Source organism: Bubalus kerabau, chromosome 10 (genome assembly GCF_029407905.1).
Source record: "Bubalus kerabau isolate K-KA32 ecotype Philippines breed swamp buffalo chromosome 10, PCC_UOA_SB_1v2, whole genome shotgun sequence".
Classification (NCBI taxonomy): domain Eukaryota; kingdom Metazoa; phylum Chordata; class Mammalia; order Artiodactyla; family Bovidae; genus Bubalus; species Bubalus kerabau.
This window is the reverse complement of record NC_073633.1, coordinates 90,028,463-90,043,978: the sequence shown is the minus strand read 5'-3', so window position 1 is coordinate 90,043,978 and position 15,516 is coordinate 90,028,463.

Below are 15,516 nucleotides of genomic sequence, written 5' to 3'. Positions count from 1 at the left end.
AGATCTTCATGACCCAGATAACCACGATGCTGTGATCACTCACCTAAAGCCAGACATCCTGGAATGGAAAGTCAAGTGGGCCTTAGGAAGCATCACTACGAACAAAGCTAGTGGAGGTGATGGAATTCCAGTTGAGCTATTTCAAATCCTAAAAGATGATGCTGTTAAGGTGCTGTACTCAATATGCCAGCAAATTTGGAAAACTCAGCAGTGGCCACAGGACTGAAAAAGGTCAGTTGTCATTCTAATCCCAAAGAAAGGCAATGCCAAAGAATGTTCAAACTACCGCACAATTGCACTCATCTCACACACTAGCAAAGTAATGCTCAAAATTCTAGCCAGACTTCAATAGTACAAGAACTGTGAAATTCCAGATGTTCAAGTTGGATTTAGAAAAGCCAGTGCAACCAGAGATCAAATTGCCAACATCTGTTGGATAATCAAAAAAGCAAGAGAGTTCCAGAAAAACATCTACTTCTGCTTTATTGACTATGCCAAAGTCTTTGACTATGTTCAGTTCAGTCCCTCAGTCGTGTCTGACTCTTTGCGACCCCATGAATCTCAGCACACCAGGCCTCCCTGTCCATCACCAACTCCCGGAGTTTACCCAGACTTATGTCCATCAAGTCGGTGATGCCATCCAGCCATCTCATCCTCTGCCATCCCCTTCTCCTCCTGCCCCCAATCCCTCCCAGCATCAGGGTCTTTTCCAATGAGTCAACTCTTCACATGAGGTGGCCAAAGTATTGGAGTTTCAGCTTCAGCATCAGTCCTTCCATTGAACACCCAGGACTGATCTCCTTTAGGATGGACTGGTTTGATCTTCTTGCAGTCCAAGGGACTCTCAAGTCTTCTCCAACACCACAGCTCAAAAGCATCAATTCTTCGGCACTCAGCTTTCTTCACAGTCCAACTCTCACATCCATACTTGACCACTGGAAAAACCATAGCCTTGACTAGACAGACCTTTGTTGGCAAAGTAATGTCTCTGCTTTTGAATATGCTGTCTAGGTTGGTCATAACTTTCCTTCCAAGGAGTAAGCGTCATTTAATTTCATAGCTGCACTCTCCATCTGCAGTGATTTTGGAGCCCCCAAAAATAAAGTCTGACACTGTTTCCCCATCTATTTCCCATGAAGTGATGGGACGAGATGCCATGATCTTCATTTTCTGAATGTTGAACGTTAAGCCCACTTTTTCACTCTCCTCTTTCACTTTCATCAAGAGGCTTTTGAGTTCCTCTTCACTTTCTGCCATAAGGGTGGTGTCATCTGTATATCTGAGGTTATTGATATTTCTCCTGGCAATCTTGATTCCAGCTTGTGCTTCTTCCAGCCCAGCGTTTCTCATGATGTACTCTGCATATAAGTTAAATAAGCTGGATCACAACAAACTGGAAAATTCTTCAAAAGATGGGAATACCAGACCACCTCACCTGCCTCCTGAGAAATCTGTATTCAGGTCAGGGAGCAACAGCTAGAACTGGACATGAAACAACAGACTGGTTCCAAATCAGAAAAGGAGTATATCAAGGGTGTATATTGTTACCTGCTTATTTAACTTCTATGAAGAGTAAGTCATGAGAAACACTGGGCTGGATGAAGCACAAACTGGAATCAAGATTGCCAGGAGAAATATCAATAACCTCAGATACGCAGGTGACACCACCCTTATGAGAGAAAGTGAAGAACTAAAGAGCCTTTGAATGAAAGTGAAAGAGGAGAGTGAAAAAGTTGGCTTAAAGTTCCAACATTCAGAAAACTAAGATAATGTCATCCGGTCCCATCACTTCATGACAAATAGATAGGGAAACACTGGAAACAGTGAGAGACTTTATTTTTGGGGAGCTTCAAAATCATTGCAGATGGTAACTGCAGCCATGAAATTAAAAGACATTTGCTCCTTGGAAAAAAAGCTATGACCAACCTAGATGGCATATTAAAAAGCAGAGATATTACTTTGCCAACAAAGGCCCATCTAGTCAAAGCTGCAATCTCCATCTGCAGTGATTTTGGTTTTTCCAGTAGTCACGTATGGATTTGAGAGTTGGACCAATCCAAAGCTGAGTGCCGAAGAATGATGCTTTTGAACTGTGGTGTTGGAGGAGACTCTTGAGAGTCCCTTGGACAGCAAGGAGATCCAACCAGTCCATTCTAAAGGAAATCAGTCCTGAATATTCATTGGAAGGACTGATGCTGAAGCTGAAACTCCAATACTTTGACGACCTGATGCAAAGAACTGACTCATTGGAAAAGACCCTGATGCTGAAAGATTGAAGGTGGGAGGAGAAGGGGTGACAGAGGGATAAGATGGTTGGCATCACTGACTTGTTGGACATGAGTTTGAGTAAGCTCCAGAAGTCGGTGATGGACAGGGAGCCTGGCATGCTGCAGTCCATGGGGTCACCAAGAGTCAGACATGACTGAGCAACTGAGCTGAACTGAATGTATATACAAAAAAGTGGCTTCTTTGGTGGTCCAATATTAAGACTTTACCTTCTAATGAGGGGGGTGCAGGTTTGATCCCTTATTGGGAGAGGTAAGATCCCATATGCCTTGGGGCCAAAAAAACCAAAAACATAAAAAGAGAAACTATATTGTAATGGATTCAATAAAGACTTTAAAAATGGTCCACACTGAAAAAAATCTTTATAAAATATTGCATACATCTTATGTATATATAGTTTGATGAATTTCACAACCAGAACATACAGGTTGGAAATTCATCAAAGTATACACTTGAGCAGAGGAATGCAGAAACATCATTACAAGCATTCTGGAAGCCGTGCTCATTCCAGTTCCAAATGAATGAAGTGAAGCAGTGGCCCAATAGTATTAACAGAATGTGATGGCTAGCAGGAGTTCTTGAGTTTATCTCATAGAGCAACAGATTGGGGAACAGCTTGTTAAAACCAGTGTACTTGTAAACTGCCTTCACTAATTAAGCTGCTCTAGTTGTTTTTTTCTTTTTTTCTGCCACTCTAATTGCGTATCTTCCCAGGTCTAGTTGTTTCATAGGAACTTGAAGGCAGCTTTTGTCCAGTGGGGGATGGCTCAGGCTGGTTGGGACCATCCATCACCCCTAAAACTGAGCCTGCACAGGTGTCTGATGAATGGATGTTTGAGGTCTGTTCAGTTCAGTTCAGTCACTCAGTCATATCTGACTCTTTGGGACCCCATGGACTGCAGCAGGCCAGGCTCCCTATCCATCACCAATTCCTGGAGTTTACACAAGCTCATGTCCATTGAGTCGGTGATGCCATCCAACCATCTCTTCCTCTGTTGTCCCCTTCTCCTCCCGCCTTCAATCTTTTCCAGCATCAGGGTTTTTTCAAATAAATCAGTTCTTCATATCAGGTCGCCAAAGTATTGGAGTTTCAACTTCAACATCAGTCCTTCCAATAAATATTCAGGACTGATTTCCTTTAGGATGGACTGCTTGGATCCTTGCTGTCCAAGCGACTCTCAAGAGTCTTCTCCAACACCACGGTTTAAAAGCATCAATTGTTTGGCGCTCAGCTTTGGATTGGTCCAACTCTCACATCCATACATGACCACTGGAAAAACCATAGCCTTGACTAGACAGACCTTTGTTGGCAAAGTAATGTCTCTGCTTTTGAATATGCTGTCTAGGTTGGTCATAACTTTCCTTCCAAGGAGTAAGCGTCTTTTAATTTCATGGCTGCAATCACCATCTGCAGTGATTTTGGAGCCCCAAAAAATAAAATCTGACACTGTTTCCACTGTTTTTCCATCTATTTGCCATGAAGTGATGGGACCAGATGCCATGATCTTAGCTTTCTGAATGTTGAGCTTTAAGCCAACTTTTTCACTCTCCTCTTTCACTTTCATCAAGAGGCTGTGTAGTTCTTTGCTTTCTAGCATAAGAATGGTGTCATCTGCATATCTGAGGTTATTGATATTTCTCCTGGCAATCTTGATTCCAGCTTGTGCTTCATCCAGCCCAGCGTTTCTCATGATGCATAAGTTAAATAAGCAGGGTGACAATATACGGCCTTGACGTACTCCTTTTCCTATTTGGAACCAGTCTGTTGTTCCATGTCCAGTTCTAACTGTTGCTTCCTGACCTGCCTACAGGTTTCTCAAGAGGCAGGTCAGGTGGTCTGGTATTCCCATCTCTTTCAGAATTTTCCACAGTTTGTTGTGATCCACACAGTCAAAGGATTTGGCATAATCAATACAGCAGAAATAGATGTTTTTCTGGAACTCTCTTGCTTTTTTGATGATCCAACAGATGTTGACAATTTGATGTCTGGTTCCTCTGCCTTTTCTAAAACCAGCTTGAACATCTGGAAGTTCATGGTTCATGTACTGTTGAAGCCTGGCTTGGAGAATTTTAAGCATTACTTTGCTAGCGTGTAAGATGAGTGCAATTGTGCAGTAGTTTGAGCATTTTTTGGCATTGCCTTTCTTTGGGATTGGAATGAAAACTGACCTTTTCCAGTCCTTTTTGATGTCAGAGGGCCAGGAAAATCCAAACTCAGCCTATCCTAAGGGCCTCCACTTTTGAATATGCAGAAGCATGTAATCCAGGTATGGCTGCAGAGAGCATCCATTACCTCACCTTTTCCCTGTCTCCAATCACTTTGCACCACTGCTATCCCAATGCCCTCATCTATGGGAAGACTGATCTGAGACTTGCTCTCCAGTCTCCTCATTTGGTTGCTTTGTTAATGAACAATTTCTCAGCCGCAAACCTAGGTCTCTCAGTGGTTGGGTGGCTGCCCATAGGGCAAACAACCTTTGTTTGGTTTCACAGGCACTTTTCCCTTCCTTAAGATACTCCATTCTTATTCCATTAAAATGGGTTCATTTTTCCCAACTCTGCATTTTATGGTGATGAATCATCGCTGTGCCTTCTAAAGAAGGCAAACTAAAGTGTCTGTTTGATTTTTCTCATTGCTATTGTTGGGAGTAGTTGTAGAGTTCTCATTATCACTGCCAAATAGTATTCCATTTTGTGATCATAGAAGTATTTGTCAAATTTTACTGAGTCTGGGCATTTTGTAGTTCCCAGTTTGGGACTCTTAGGTTTAGTGCTCTGAAAATTCAATAAACTAATGTCCATTTTGATGGATATATATGTGTGTTTCAGTGGAGTGAATGCTTGGGAGTGGAATTGCTGTGTCATAAGGAATCGGTAAAGAATCTGCCTGCAGTGCAGGAGACCCAGGTTCCATCCCTGGGTCGAGAAGAAGGGACCTCTCATCCCTGGAGAAGGGAATGGCAACACACTCCAGTATTCTTGCCTGGAGAATTCCATGGACAGAGCAGCTTGGCGGGTTACACAGTTCATAGGGTCGCAAAGAGTTGGACACGACTGAGCAATTAACCCTTTCACCTCACTTTCAGGGAATAAGAATGTTCAGCCTTAGTAGATACTAAATGTCAACCTTTTGAATGTGATCCTGAAAGCAATGTTAATGTATAATGTCAGGGATGTCTAGCATTTTATTAGATATATAGTATAGTAACAGCTACTGTTTAGCAATGTGCCATCTGTGTTACATACACTATTTAACAAGTTCATAAAACACTGGCAATATTTTTCAAATATTGAAAAGGAGAATCCTGAGATGTAGTGAATGGTAAGCTGCTGAAGATCAACCCCTACCTGTCAGAACCCTGACTAACTCCAAATGTGGAACTCAACCGTGAGCAGCCACGCTGGTGAACCATAATCAGAGTTCTAGTTCTGGCCTCAGCACTCAGTAGTTCTATAGCCTTAAGAAAGTTAATTCCCTGGATGTAAACAGTTCTTGTGTGTAACATGACAGAAGACCCCCCATATAGGGATCAAACATGATAGTGTATCTGGAAGTCTTAGAAAAATACTGGAAAGCAAAATGTAATGATTGATTTCATAATAGAGAGTGAGCTGATATGTTTTGTTTCTCATGGTCTCCAGGTATGCATATTGCTTTTTAGATTTCTTTATAAGGAAAAATCATAGGTTCCTTAAAGGAAAACTATGTATTTTCCAAAAACAGATGTAAGCAATACTTAAAAGTTTATGATGTGATGTGATAGAATTTATATTCCCTCCAGTGACCACTTTCCCCCAAGGATGGGAGCATCCAACTAAATTTTTCTTTTGAATGTTTACAGTAGGTAAGTATATACCAGTATGAACGTGCTATACTGCTAATCTTTGATTTTCTTAAGTTTAAAAACATGTCATATGTTTTTGTACTATTTTCAGTTTCAACCACTTAAAACTTTTTAACTTTTTTAAATGAATTTTTAAGATCCATCTGTGTTCTCACAAGTGGCAATATTTCACTTTTTTTATATATGAGTAACACTCCACTGTAGGGCTTCCCTCATAGCTCAGTTGGTAAGGACTCTGCCTGCAATTCAGGAGACCTGAATTCAATCCCTGGGCCAGGAAGATCTCCTGGAGAAGGAAATGGCAACCCACTCCAATATTCTTACCTGGAGAATCCCATGGACAGAGGAGGCTGGCAGGCTACAGTCCATGAGGTCGCGAGAGTCGGACATGACTGAGTGACTGAGCACACAATACTCCACTGTACATATGTAACACATCTTCTTTAGCCGTTCACTTATTGATGGACATTTAGGTTGCTTCCATATTTTGGCTGTTGTAAATAATGCTGCTATGAATGTTGGGGTGCATATATCTTTTTGAATTAGTGTTTTTGTTTTCTTTGGAAAAGTACCCAGAAGTAGAATTACTGGATCATATGAGTGTTCTATATTTAAGTTTTTGAAAAACCTCCGTATGGTTTTCCAAGAGTGGCTACACCAATTTACATTCACACCAGCAGTACAAGAGGGTTTCCTTTTCTCCACATTTTCCCAAACACTTGTTATTTGTTGTCTTTTTGATAATAGCCATTCTGACAAATGTGAGGTGCTATCTCATTGTGGCTTCGACTTTTGTTTCCCTAATGATTAGTGATGTTAAGCATCTTTTCATGTGCCAGTTGGCCATCTATTATGTCTTCTTTGGGAAATATCTATTCAGTTCCTCTGCCTAATTTTTATTGTGTTGTTTATTTATTTTTTTGATGTTGAGTTTTATGTTGTTCAGTCAACAAGTCCTGTCCAACTCTAGCTGACCTCATAGACAGCAGCATGCCAGGCTCCTCTGTCCTCCACTATCTCCTGGAACTTGCTCAAATTCATGTGCATTGAGTTGGTGATGTCATCCAACCATCTCATCCTCTATTGCACCCTTCTCCTTTTGCCTTCAATCTTTCCCAGCATCAGGGTCTTTTCTAATAAGTCCACTCTTTGCCTCAGGTGGCCAAAGTATTGGAGCTTCAGCTTCAGTTCTTCCAATGAATATTCAGAGTTGATCCATTAGGATTGACGGGCTTGATCTACTTGCAGTCCACAGGACTCTCAGGAGCCTTTTCCAACACCACAGTTTGAAGGCATCAATTCTTCAGCACTCAGCCTTCTTTATGATCCAACTCTCACATCCATATATGACTACTGGAAAAATCGTAGCTTTGACTAGACAGACCTTTGCTGGCAAAGTGATGTCTCTGCTTTTTAATACACTGTCTAGGTTTGTCATAGCTTTCCTTCCAAGGAGCAAGCATCTTTTAATTTCATGGCTGCAGTCACCATTTGCAGTGATTTGGGAGGCTAAGAAAATAAAATCTGTTACAGCTTCCACTCTTCCCCCTTCTATTCACCATGAAGTGATGGTACTGGATGCCATGATCTCAGTTTTTTGAATGTTGAGTTTTAAGCCAGCTTTTTCACTCTTCTCTTTCACCCTCATCTAGAGGCTCTTTAGGTCCTCTTCACTTTCTGCCATTCAGTTCAGTTCAGTCGCTCAATCGTGTCTGACTCTTTGCGACCCCATGAATCACAGCACGCCAGGCCTCCCTGTCCATCACCAACTCCCGGAGTTCACTCAGACTCACGTCCATCAAGTCAGTGATGCCATCCAGCCATCTCATCCTCTGTCGTCCCCTTCTCCTCCTGCCCCCAAGCCCTCCCAGAATCAGAGTCTTTTCCAATGAGTCAACTGTTCGCATGAGGTGGCCAAAGTACTGGAGTTTCAGCTTTAGCATCATTCCCTCCAAAGAAATCCCAGGGCTGATCTGCTTCAGAATGGACTGGTTGGATCTCCTTGCAGTCCAAGGGACTCTCAAGAGTCTTCTCCAACACCACAGTACAAAAGCATCAATTCTTTGATGCTCAGCCTTCTTCACAGTCCAACTCTCACATCCATACATGACCACAGGAAAAACCATAGCCTTGACTAGACGGACCTTTGTTGGCAAAGTGATGTCTCTGCTTTTGAATATGCTATCTAGGTTGGACATAACTTTCCTTCCAAGGAGTAAGCATCTTTTAATTTCATGGCTGCAGTCACCATCTGCAGTGATTTTGGAGCCCAAAAAAATAAAGTCTGACACTGTTTCCACTATTTCCCCATCTACTTCCCATGAAGTGACTGGACCGGATGCCATGATCTTCATTTCCTGAATGTTGAGCTTTAAGCCAACTTTTTCACTCTCCACTTTCACTTTCATCAAGAGGCTTTTGAGTTCCTCTTCACTTTCTGCCATAAGGGTGGTGTCATCTGCATATCTGAGGTTATTGATGTTTCTCCCTGCAATCTTGATTCCAGCTTGTGTTTCTTCCAGTCCAGCGTTTCTCATGATGTACTCTGCATATAAGTTAAATAAGCAGGGTGATGCATATCTGAAGTTTGATATTTTTCCTGACAGTCTTGATTCCAGCTTGTGATTCATCCAGTCTAGCATTTCTCATGATATACTTTGCATGTACGCTAAATAAGCAGGGTGATAATATACAGGCTTGACATATCCCTTTCCCAGTTTTGAACCAGTTGTTCCATGTCTGGTTCTAAGCGTTGCTTCTTGACTCAAATACAGGTTGCTCAGGAGACAGGTAAGGTGGCTGGTACTCCTATCTCTTTAAGAGTTTTCCACAGTTTGTTGTGATACACACAGTCAAAGGCTTTAGCATAGTCAGTGAAGTAGATGTTTTATTCTGGAATTTCCTTGCTTTCTCTATGATTCAACAAATGTTGGCAATTTGATCTCTGGTTCCTCTACTTTTTCTAAGCCCAGCTTGTACGTCTGAAGTTCTCCATTCATATACCACTGAAGTCTATCCTGAAGGACTTTGAACATAACCTTACTAGCATGTGAAATGAGTGCAATTGTATGGTAGTTTGAACATTCTTGGGCATTGCCCTTCTTTGGGACTGGAATGAAAACTGACCTTTTCTAGTCCTATGGCCACTGCTGAGTTTTCCAGAATGGCTGACCTTGCACTTTAACAGCATAATCTTTTAGGATTTAACAGCATCATCTTTTAGGATTTGAAATAGCTCAGCTGGAATTTCATCACCTCTTATGGCTTTGTTCGTAGTAATGCTTCCTAAGGCCCACTTGACTTCATACTCCAGGATGTCTGGCTCTAAGTGAGTGACCACGCCATCATTGTTATCTGGGTCATAAGACCTTTTTTGTATAGTTCTTCTGTGTATTCTTGCTACCTCTTCTAAGTCTCTCCCGCTCTATTAGGTCCTTACCGTTTATACCCTTTATTTCTATCCTTTATTCTATCTTGTGCTTATCCTTGCATGAAATGTTCTCTGGTATCTCCAGTTTTCTTGAAGAGATCTCTAGTCTTTCCCATTCTATTGTTTTCCTCTATTTCTTTGCATTGTTCATTTCAGAAGACCTTGTTCTCTCTCCTTGCTATTCTGTGGAACTCTGCATTTAGTTGGGTATATCTTACTCTTTCTCCCTTGTCTTCTTCTCTTCTTTCCTCAGGTATTTGTAAAGCCTCATTAGACAACCACTTTATACCTTCTTGCATTTCTTTTTCTTGAGGATGGTTTTGGCCACTGCCTCCTATACAATGTTACAAACTTCCATCCAAAGTTCTTCAGGTACTCTGTCTACCAGATCTAATCCCTTGAATCTATTTGTCACCTCCACTGTATAATCATAAGGGAGTTTTGAGTTCTTTGTATATTTTGGATGTTAACCACTATCAGACATATGGATTGCAGATATCTTCTCCATTCAATAGGCTGCCTTTTCATTTTGTCCATAGTTTCCTTTATCATTAATAAGCTTTTTTTTTAATTTTATTTTATTGTTAAACTTTACATAATTGTATTAGTTTTGCCAAATATCAAAATGAATCTGCCACAGGTATACATGTGTTTCCCATCCTGAACCCTCCTCCCTCCTCCCTCCCCATTCCATCCCTCTGGGTCGTCCCAGTGCACCAGCCCCAAGCATCCAGTATCGTGCATCGAACCTGGACTGGTGACTCGTTTCATACATGATATTTTACATGTTTCAATGCCATTCTCCCAAATCTTCCCACCCTCTCCCTCTCTCACAGAGTCCATAAGACTGTTCTATACATCAGTGTCTCTTTTGCTGTCTCGTACACAGGGTTATTGTTACCATCTTTCTAAATTCCATATATATGCGTTAGTATACTGTATTGGTGTTTTTCTTTCTGGCTTACTTCACTCTGTATAATAGGCTCCAGTTTCATCCACCTCATTAGAACTGATTCAAATGTATTCTTTTTAATGGCTGAGTAATACTCCATTGTGTATATGTACCAAAGCTTTCTTATCCATTCATCTGCTGATGGACATCTAGGTTGCTTCCATGTCCTGGCTATTATAAACAGTGCTGCGATGAACATTGGGGTACACGTGTCTCTTTCCCTTCTGGTTTCCTCAGTGTGTATGCCCAGCAGTGGGATTGCTGGATCATAAGGCAGGTCTATTTCCAGTTTTTTAAGGAATCTCCACACTGTTCTCCATAGTGGCTGTACTAGTTTGCATTCCCACCAACAGTGTAAGAGGGTTCCCTTTTCTCCACACCCTCTCCAGCATTTATTACTTGTAGACTTTGGATCGCAGCCATTCTGACTGGCGTGAAATGGTACCTCATAGTGGTTTTGATTTGCATTTTTCTGATAATGAGTGATGTTGAGCATCTTTTCATGTGTTTGTGAGCCATCTGTATGTCTTCTTTGGAGAAATGTCTATTTAGTTCTTTGGCCCATTTTTTGATTGGGTCATTTATTTTTCTGGAGTTGAGCTGTAGGAGTTGCTTGTATATTCTCGAGATTAGTTGTTTGTCAGTTGCTTCATTTGCTATTATCTTCTCCCATTCTGAAGGCTGTCTTTTCACCTTGCTAATAGTTTCCTTTGATGTGCAGAAGCTTTTAAGGTTAATTAAGTCCCATTTGTTTATTTTTGCTTTTATTTCCAATATTCTGGGAGGTGAGTCATAGAGGATCCTGCTGTGATGTATGTCGGAGAGTGTTTTGCCTATGTTCTCCTCTAGGAGTTTTATAGTTTCTGGTCTTACGTTTAGATCTTTAATCCATTTTGAGTTTATTTTTGTGTATGGTGTTAGAAAGTGTTCTAGTTTCATTCTTTTACAAGTTGTTGACCAGATATCCCAGCACCACTTGTTAAAGAGATTGTCTTTAATCCATTGTATATTCATGCCTCCTTTGTCAAAGATAAGGTGTCCATGTGTGGGTGGATTTATCTCTGGGCTTTCTATTTTGTTCCATTGATCTATATTTCTGTCTTTGTGCCAGTACCATACTGTCTTGATAACTGTGGCTTTGTAGTAGAGCCTGAAGTCAGGTAGGTTGATTCCTCCAGTTCCATTCTTCTTTCTCAAGATCGCTTTGGCTATTCGAGGTTTTTTGTATTTCCATACAAATTGTGAAATTATTTGTTCTAGCTCTGTGAAGAATGCTGTTGGTAGCTTGATAGGGATTGCATTGAATCTATAGATTGCTTTGGGTAGTATACTCATTTTCACTATATTGATTCTTCCAATCCATGAACATGGTATATTTCTCCATCTGTTAGTGTCCTCTTTGATTTCTTTCACCAGTGTTTTATAGTTTTCTATATATAGGTCTTTAGTTTCTTTAGGTAGATATATTCCTAAGTATTTTATTCTTTCCATTGCAATGGTGAATGGAATTGTTTCCTTAATTTCCCTTTCTGTTTTCTCATTATTAGTGTATAGGAATGCAAGGAATTTCTGGGTGTTGATTTTATATCCTGCAACTTTACTGTAGTCATTGATTAGTTCTAGTAATTTTCTGGTGGAGTCTTTAGGGTTTTCTATGTAGAGGATCATGTCATCTGCAAACAGTGAGAGCTTTACTTCTTCTTTTCCAATTTGGATTCCTTTTATTTCTTTTTCTGCTCTGATTGCTGTGGCCAAAACTTCCAATACTATGTTGAATAGTAATGGTGAAAGTGGGCACCCTTGTCTTGTTCCTGACTTTAGAGGAAATGCTTTCAATTTTTTGCCATTGAGGATAATGTTTGCTGTGGGTTTGTCATATATAGCTTTTATTATGTTGAGGTATGTTCCTTCTATTCCTGCTTTCTGGAGAGTTTTGATCATAAATGGATGTTGAATTTTGTCAAAGGCTTTCTCTGTATCTATTGAGATAATCATATGGTTTTTATTTTTCAATTTGTTAATGTGGTGTATTACATTGATTGATTTGCGGATATTGAAGAATCCTTGCATCCCTGGGATAAAGCCCACTTGGTCATGGTGTATGATCTTTTTAATGTGTTGTTGGATTCTGATTGCTAGAATTTTGTTAAGGATTTTTGCATCTATGTTCATCAGTGATATTGGCCTGTAGTTTTCTTTTTTTGTGGGATCTTTGTCAGGTTTTGGTATTAGGGTGATGGTGGCCTCATAGAATGAGTTTGGAAGTTTACCATCCTCTGCAATTTTCTGGAAGAGTTTGAGCAGGATAGGTGTTAGCTCTTCTCTAAATTTTTGGTAGAATTCAGCTGTGAAGCCATCTGGACCTGGGCTTTTGTTTGCTGGAAGATTTTTGATTACAGTTTCAATTTCCGTGCTTGTGATGGGTCTGTTAAGATTTTCTATTTCTTCCTGGTCAAGTTTTGGAAAGTTGTACTTTTCTAAGAATTTGTCCATTTCTTCCACGTTGTCCATTTTATTGGCATATAATTGTTGATAGTACTCTCTTATGATCCTTTGTATTTCTGTGTTGTCTATTGTAATCTCTCCATTTTCATTTCTAATTTTATTGATTTGATTTTTCTCCCTTTGTTTCTTGATGAGTCTGGCTAATGGTTTGTCAATTTTATTTATCCTTTCAAAAAACCAGCTTTTGGTTTTGTTGATTTTTGCTATGATCTCTTTTGTTTCTTTTGCATTTATTTCTGCTCTAAGTTTTAAGATTTCTTTCCTTCTACTAACCCAGGGGTTCTTCATTTCTTCCTTTTCTAGTTGCTTTAGGTGTAGAGTTAGGTTATTTATTTGACCTTTTTCTTGTTTCTTGAGGTGTGCCTGTATTGCTATGAACTTTCCCCTGAGGACTGCTTTTACCGTGTCCTACAGGTTTTGGGTTGTTGTGTTTTCATTTTCATTCGTTTCTATGCAAATTTTGATTTCTTTTTTGATTTCTTCTGTGATTTGTTGGTTATTCAGCAGCGTGTTGTTCAGCCTCCATATGTTGGAATTTTTAATAGTTTTTCTCTTGTAATTGAGATCTAATCTTACTGCATTGTGGTCAGAAACGATGCTTGGAATGATTTCTATTTTTTTGAATTTACCAAGGCTAGCTTTATGGCCCAGGATGTGATCTATCCTGGAGAAGGTTCCATGTGCGCTTGAGAAAAAGGTGAAATTCATTGTTTTGGGATGAAATGTCCTATAGATATCAATTAGGTCTAACTGGTCTATTGTATTGTTTAAAGTTTGTGTTTCCTTGTTAATTTTCTGTTTAGTTGATCTATCCATAGGTGTGAGTGGGGTATTAAAGTCTCCCGCTATTATTGTGTTATTGTTAATTTCTCCTTTCATACTTGTTAGCATTTGTCTTACATACTGCGGTGCTCCCGTGTTGGGTGCATATATATTTATAATTGTTATATCTTCTTCTTGGATTGATCCTTTGATCATTATGTAGTGACCATCTTTGTCTCTTTTCACAGTCTTTGTTTTAAAGTCTATTTTATCTGATATGAGTATTGCTACTCCTGCTTTCTTTTGGTCCCTATTTGCATGGAAAATCTTTTTCCAGCCCTTCACTTTCAGTCTGTATGTGTCCCCTGTTTTGAGGTGGGTCTCTTGTAGACAACATATGTAGGGGTCTTGTTTTTGTATCCATTCAGCCAGTCTTTGTCTTTTGGTTGGGGCATTCAACCCATTTACGTTTAAGGTAATTACTGATATGTATGATCCCGTTGCCATTTACTTTATTGTTTTGGGTTCGAATTTATACACCATTTTTGTGTTTCCTGTCTAGAGAATATCCTTTAGTATTTGTTGGAGAGCTGGTTTGGTGGTGCAGAATTCTCTCAGCTTTTGCTTGTCTGAAAAGCTTTTGATTTCTCCTTCATACTTGAATGAGATCCTTGCTGGGTACAATAATCTGGGCTGTAGGTTATTTTCTTTCATCATTTTAAGTATGTCTTGCCATTCCCTCCTGGCTTGAAGAGTTTCTATTGAAAGATCAGCTGTTATCCTTATGGGTATTCCCTTGTGTGTTATTTGTTGTTTTTCCCTTGCTGCTTTTAATATTTGTTCTTTGTGTTTGATCTTTGTTAATTTGATTAATATATGTCTTGGGGTGTTTCGCCTTGGGTTTATCCTGTTTGGGACTCTCTGGGTTTCTTGGACTTGGGTGATTATTTCCTTCCCCATTTTAGGGAAGTTTTCAACTATTATCTCCTCAAGTATTTTCTCATGGTCTTTCTTTTTGTCTTCTTCTTCTGGGACCCCTATGATTCGAATGTTGTAGCGTTTAATATTGTCCTGGAGGTCTCTGAGATTGTCCTCATTTCTTCTAATTCATTTTTCTTTTATCCTCTCTGATTCATTTATTTCTACCATTCTATCTTCTAATTCACTAATCCTATCTTCTGCCTCTGTTATTCTACTATTTGTTGCCTCCAGAGTGTTTTTAATTTCACTTATTGCATTATTCATTATATATTGACTCTTTTTTATTTCTTCTAAGTCCTCGTTAAACCTTTCTTGCATCTTCTCAATCCTTGCTTCCAGGCTATTTATCTGTGATTCCATTTTAATTTCAAGATTTTGGATCAATTTCACTATCATTATTCGGAATTCTTTATCAGGTAGATTCCCTATCTCTTCCTCTTTTGTTTGGTTTGGTGGGCATTTATCCTGTTCCTTTATCTGCTGGGTATTCCTCTGTCTCTTCATCTTGTTTAAATAGCTGAGTTTGGGGTGTCCTTTCTGTATTCTGGCAGTTTGTGGAGTTCTCTTTATTGTGGCATTTCCTCTCTGTGTGGGGGTTTGTACAGGTGGCTTGTCAAGGTTTCCTGGTTAGGGAAGCTTGTGTCGATGTTCTGGTGGATGGAGCTGTATTTCTTCTCTCTGGAGTGTAATGAAATGTCCAGTAATGAGTTATGAGATGTCTATGGTTTTGGGGTGACTTTGGGCATCCTGTATCT